Raw genomic sequence first — 5575 nt, forward strand, 5'->3', positions numbered from 1 at the left:
TGCGGGCTCGGCCCCGCCCGCCCCCGCCCGCCGCAGCCTGGTTTGGAGCGGGACGCCCTGGGACGTCTTTGGCCTCATGCTATTTTTTTGAATCTTTGTCCGTTGTGGTATTGCTCGTATTGCTTGTGTTTACAGCTCCCCACCGCGGTGGAAATTGCAGGCAAATGCGTATCTAAGTGCAGCTACCGTAAAAAGAAACCAAAATTGACAGCTGTACGATATATTAAGCCCATACTGCCAGCTGCCTGGAGTTGAATACAAATGAGTTATTTCAAGACTTGTTTCTAAGTGCGACTAAAAATAGCACAATAGAGGCTTGTACGCGGTTGCATACAGTTGTGCTAGTTACAGAAATAAAAGACTGGTGGGATAAAGAACGGTTGCTTTTCACTATATGCTTCTAGAATGTTTGGCTTTGTTTATATAATACATGTATTCATTCCCATTAAAAGTATATATGTATTAGGCACTTAATACCGACTCACATACTTGTCCCTTTTTGGCACACAGACGTGGCAATCTCAAAAATGAACAAGAACATAAGAATTGAGCTGGTTCAACCCAGAAAGCAAGTCATTGGCAAGGACCAGCTTCTTTGGCCAAAAGCAGTTAAGTCCCTCTGAACAAGGATGTTTTTATATGTTGCCTCCTTCCACACCCTAGCTTGCTAGGAAAGAATCTTTCTTAAACACAGTGGTCACTCGGTTGATTTAATTACCATTCAAGGATGATTCGGTTTGGCTTTTGTGAGGACCCTCATAGAGAAAGCCGGGATGTGGGCCCTGGCTCACATGAGAAACTGCAAGCAGCAAAGAAAAAGTATTTATATAAAAACATAAATTATACAAGTTAGCATTTGTTAATGCTAAGTGAAGGAACAGGTATGTGCTGTAAGAGTTTAAAGACAAGATAACTCAGTGAAGATCCGATAGTTCACAAAATCCTCAGAGAGAATCAGGGTATTTTGTGCCTTGAAAGATGGTAAATCTTAAAAAGTAAAGAATACTCCAAGCACAAAAAAATATTATCAAAAAAAGTCCAGAAGTGAAAATCTGAAGAGCTGTTTGCCAAACAATAAATCAGTTTGACTTGGACAAGGGTCAAGAAAAAAATGTTTTAAGAACTTAGAGTCTCCTTTAAACTCAGAGCTGGGGACGTAGTAGACAGATTGGGAGCATGTAAACAGTGAATTGCTTCAAATTGTGAGGAAACTAGGAGCAGATTCAAGCTCTGAATAATCTGGCTAGCCCCCTCTGGACCAATTTCTCCCTTCTTATTAGCTCAGTGTTTTGAAAACATTCTGTTTGCAGACAAAATTCTGTAGAGCAAAAATGAAGGGCAGAACTGATAGCATTAGTCCTTTTCTAGTGGAACTATAAGTGAAGGAAGAAATGATAGTATTCAGAGTGTAGCAGAGAGATGGATGAGGCAAAGATTCTATCTTTGAAGGAATTGGTAAAGACAAGGAGAAAATTCTAAGATGTCCGAAATTAAATTACAGCAGGCCCAGGGTGGTAGGAAGAGACAAAAAGGAGTTAATCATTAACAATTATAGTGCAAAACCAACAGAGGACTGTTCTCAATCCTGAATATATGTTTGTATTGTTAAATTAACCTCTTCAGATAAATACCCAGAGTGGGATTGCTGGATCATATAGTAATTCTAGTTTTAATTTTTTAAGGAACCTCCATACTGTTTTCTGTTGTGGCTGAACCAGTTTACATTCCCTGACATTTAGGAATGTTGAACATCCTTTCGTATATCTGTTGGCCATCTGTATGTCTTATATATCAACTTTTAAAAATGTTTCACTTTTTAAATACATATGAAGCAGAAATGACAAATGTGTATTCTGGGCAGTGGTTACACTGGATATGAATTGTTCAGTGAATGCTTCTGCATAGTTTAAACTTGTCAAAATTAGTCGATTCTAAAGATAGAAACAAAAAGTACATCTGAAACTGATACTGAATGGTGTTGAATATAAACTATGGTTGAAAATAAGTAAATAAGAAACAAAAAGCTTGTGTGTTTATAGTCACCATTTGCTGGGGTTTTGCTTTTTAAATAACACTACTCATCCTTAGACATTTGGAATTTGAACTACCTCTGTAATTTTTGGATGGTCTCATAAGTATTGTGAAACTTTCAGCATTCTAAATATTCTAAACACTGTTTCTGCTATATATCATGTTTGTATTTTACTATTCTTTAAATATTAGTTGTCATTAATAAATACAAATAAGCCTGACCTGTGGTGGCGCAGTGGGATAAAGCGTCGACCTGGAACACTGAGGTCGCCGGTTCGAAACCTTGGGCTTGCCTGGTCAAGGCACATATGGGAGTTGATGCTTCCTGCTCCTCCCCCTTCTCTCTCTCTCTGTCTCTCTCTCTCACTCCTCTCTCTCTAAAAAATCAATAAATAAAATATTAAAAAATAATAATAATAAATAAATAAATACAAATAAGACGTGGCCTTTGGACCAAGTTAAAATTTTATTGTGGATGTGTTTGCAGAGTTTAAGCTCCATAGAATATAAAGATGCGCAAAGTATTTCCATCTCTTGAAACTCTTTAAAGAAGGGTGTCAAAAACAATACTGCCAAAAATTAAACAGAAGCTTGCCCCAGAGAAGCCTTGAATAAGCACAAGGCAGCGTGACACGAGTTACCTGTGGAATGCAGGGAAACAACAGAAGCTGGTCTGCGTCATTCTTGATGTTAAAGTCAAAAACAGGAAGAATTGTTTTTAGAGTGAGCAGATCCATTCTGTTTTCTCATTTTTCTTTTAGTTTCAGCAGTAGTCAGTATCATTACTTGACTGCTCTGGGTTTTGGTGTTTTTTTTTTAATTTTTTAGAAAAGTTTTTATTTCTTGATTTTACATAGAGGAAGGGGGAGAGCGGAGTGAGAGGTCATGTGCCTTGACCCCACAAGCCCAGGGTTTCAAACCAGCTACCTCAGCATTCCAGGTGGACATTACACTATGCCACCACAGGCCAGACTCCTCTGGTTTTTGAGACAGCATTATATGACCCTGTGGTGGTTGCTCTTCTGGTCATTCCTCCCCTTCTTTACTGTTCCTACCCCTGCAGCTTATCCTAGTCTAGTGTCTTCTCACCATTGAGCAATTCATCAATTTTTAAGTGTTGAATCAATCATCACAAAAGCTCAGTTTCCAGCCCAGGCTTCAATGCCACATTGTCTAGCACTGAACTCTTACTTCTGTGGTACAGCCTCCAAAACTCAACCACTAACCAGTTTTTCAAGTTCTCCAGATTTTTTGTCAGCATTATCATCGTTCTGTTAGGGTGGAATTTAAAGTCAACCTGCTGCTAGGTTCTTTTTCTTTTTTAATTCATGATAGGAGGGTAGGCAGAGAGACAGACTCCGCATGCTCTCTGACTGGGATCCACCCAGAAAGCCGACTAGAGAGCAATGTTCTGCCCATTTGGAGCATTGCTTGTTGCTCAGCAACCAAGCTCTTCTTAGCACCTGAGACAGAGGCCATGGAATCATCCTCAGTGCCTCGGGCCAACTCACTCTAATCTAGGCATGGCTGCAGGATAGGAAAAAAGAGAGAGAGAGAAGCGAGAGGGGGCGGGGTGGTGAAGCAGATGGCCACTTCTCCTGTGTACCCTGACCGGGAATAGAAGCTGGGACATTCACATGCCATGCTGATGCTCTATTATTAAGCCAACTGACCAGTGCTCATCCTGATAGATTTTATGACAGCAGAGAATATGGATAACGTGTTCACCTCTTGGGGCCTAAGGTACTGCTTGGTACACATGGTAAATTCTCTTTTTTTTATTGAATTTATTGGGGGTGACATTGGTTAATAAAATTCTAATGCTGTTAAAAAATATTTTACCTTCCACAGCTGATTTTCTTTTTTCTTTTTTTTTTTTTTTTTTACAGAGACAAAGAGAGTCAGAGAGAGGGATAGACAGGGACGAAGAGATGAGAAGCATCAATCGTTAGTTTTTTGTTGCGACACCTTAGTTGTTCATTGATTGCTTTCTCATATGTGCCTTGACCGTGGGCCTTCAGCAGACCGAGTAACCCCTTGCTCGAGCCAGCAACCTTGGGTCCAAGCTGGTGAGCTTTGCTCAAACCAGATGAGCTCGTGCTCAAGCTGGCGACCTCGGGGTCTCGAACCTGGGTCCTCTGAATCCCAGTTCGACACTCTATCCACTGCGCCACCGCCTGGTCAGGCTGATTTATTATTTTTTTTTTTTTAAAGAAAAGATTTATTAGGCCATTGTTAGCAGAATAGAAGACTGGTCTTGGCGTATAAAGTGTGAACCACCAACAGCATGGCTAGGCAGAAAAGACACCATGTCTCATCTCTGAAGAGTTTTTGCAAGCATTTTTTACACATCAGGTAGTGGGGAGAAAGCCTTTCTGGAAGAATTTACATTAGCTAAATACAAAGAGATGGAGGACGGTGAATTGGGACTAGTTCTAGGATTGGAGCAGCAGAGACTATAAAACTCCTGTGGAAACAAAAAGCAGAAGCTCCTGGGGTCCTAGGTGCCTGGATACTCTTGTTTTTTAGATAATCTCAGAAATATATCACTGTTAGAATAGCTATTATCAAAAAGCCAAAAAAATAACAAGTGTTGACAAGGATGTGGAGAAAAGGTAATCCTTGTACACTGTTGGTGGGAATGTAAATTGATAGAGCCACTCTAGAAAACAGTATGGAGGTTCCTCAAAAAATTAATTATAGGCCCTGGCCGGTTGGCTCAGCGGTAGAGCATCGGCCTGGCATGCGGGGGACCAGGGTTCGATTCCCGGCCAGGGCACATAGGAGAAGTGCCCATTTGCTTCTCCACCACCCCCCCCCCCTCCTTCCTCTCTGTCTCTCTCTTCCCCTCCCACAGCCAAGGCTCCATTGGAGCAAAGATGGCCCGGGCGCTGGGGATGGCTCCTTGGCCTCTGCCCCAGGTGCTAGAGTGGCTCTGGTCTCAGCAGAGCGACGCCCCAGAGGGGCAGAGCATCGCCCCCTGGTGGGCGTGCTGGGTGGATCCCGGTCGGGCACATGCGGGAGTCTGTCTGACTGTCTATCCCCGTTTCCAGCTTCAGAAAAATACAAAGAAAAAAAAATTAATTATAGAACTACTGTATAATCTAGCAATCCCACTCTGAGTCTTTATCTGAAGAAAACAAAAACTCAAACAGGTATATAGATATATTCACTTCTGTGTTCATTGCAGCATTATTTACAATAGTCAAGTTATAGAAACAACCTAAGTATCCATTGATGGATGAATAGTTAAAAAAATATTTTATATATATTTATATAAAATTATACAAGTTGGGACAGACAGACACATACACACACACACACACACACACACACACACACACACACAATGGAAATTATTCAGCCATAAAAAAAAAGAATAAAATCTTGCCATTTGTGACATGGATGGACCTTGAGGGTGTTATTTTAATTGAAATAACTCAGACAGAGAAAGACAAATACTATATGATCTCACTTATGTGTGGACTCTTAAAAAAGAGAGAGAGGCCCTGGCCGGTTGGCTCAGCGGTAGAGCGTCGGCCTG

This window comes from Saccopteryx leptura, chromosome 2, assembly GCF_036850995.1.
Source record: "Saccopteryx leptura isolate mSacLep1 chromosome 2, mSacLep1_pri_phased_curated, whole genome shotgun sequence".
NCBI lineage: Eukaryota > Metazoa > Chordata > Mammalia > Chiroptera > Emballonuridae > Saccopteryx > Saccopteryx leptura.